Source organism: Sinocyclocheilus rhinocerous, unplaced genomic scaffold, assembly GCF_001515625.1.
Source record: "Sinocyclocheilus rhinocerous isolate Xijiao unplaced genomic scaffold, SAMN03320098_v1.1 scaffold157, whole genome shotgun sequence".
NCBI classification, from domain to species: Eukaryota; Metazoa; Chordata; class Actinopteri; order Cypriniformes; family Cyprinidae; genus Sinocyclocheilus; species Sinocyclocheilus rhinocerous.
The window spans coordinates 266057-266986 of record NW_015665038.1 but is presented as its reverse complement, the minus strand read 5'-3'; the positions used below and the strand labels follow the sequence as shown (position 1 = coordinate 266986).

Sequence of the window (930 nt, the reverse complement as noted above, 5' to 3'; positions counted from 1 at the left end):
GGAGGACGAGAGCGCCGGAGTTTATGCGGTTAGAAGAAATCTCTAGCATTAATTCTGATCATGGCTTGTCTTGAAAAACGAAGACAGTTTGACGGTCGTTGTAGAAGTCACACTGCAGGACTGTGCGTCAAACCTTCTGACACTGCCAGAATTTCGTCTGAGGTCAAATTTGATCGCAACGGCCATTAATTGGCTGTCGGTGAACATGTCAAACTAACGATCAAAGACTACAGATTTTAGCCTAGGATTATAGGAATCTTTTAGGATTTTCAAAATTTGTCTAAGACGACCAAATCGTGGCCAAAATCGTACAGTGTCTATCAGCTCAGTCTTGATCCCAACCTACTGCTAGTCAAACACCTCAAGCATCTTGGCCCAACTAGACACCAGCTGCCGTCCTGCAAATACAACTTATCATGTTACTTGGAGATGTCAATTACTCACTACTCAAAGTCAATATGTCTAATTTAAACTAGATACAGTACATATGTATAGGCTATATATTTTTTTATTAGCTACTTCCCATTTTTATGTAACAAAATCTACTAATAGGCCAAAAAAGATCTATTACATAAAATTACAATGATTTATCTTGATTTGACAACAAAAATTACTCTCATTTCCTTTAGCTGTTTTATATCCCATCATGTCATCATGGCTACAGCATGAGCAGCCAGTGTTTCAAAATAATAAGAGTCTCTAGATCATACATTAAAAATAAATCAGATAACCAGGTAATAATTTGCACACCGCAATGCCCCATCATGTGTGTTGGTTCTGGGTGATAGGTTCTGGTGTGAATGAACACCAACATCTATTTTACCTAGGGATGCTCCGATCAGGATTTTTTCAGCCAATACTGAGTACTGATTTCTTGTCATGGTGATCGGCCGATACCGATGCCGATTTACGGTTTCATCTGGCGCACGC

General features: G+C 39.2%; 1 protein-coding gene and 1 long non-coding RNA gene across 2 annotated transcripts in view; one reads left to right on the top strand and one right to left on the bottom strand.

The window, feature by feature from the left end:
* Positions 1-930, bottom strand: part of LOC107731017 (zinc finger SWIM domain-containing protein 7-like) — a 27280-nt gene that overhangs the window by 11433 nt on the left and 14917 nt on the right. The gene's annotated exons all lie outside the window — the stretch shown is intronic.
* The window catches only part of LOC107731018 (uncharacterized), a 17245-nt gene that overhangs the window by 13858 nt on the left and 2457 nt on the right, over positions 1-930 (top strand). The gene's annotated exons all lie outside the window — the stretch shown is intronic.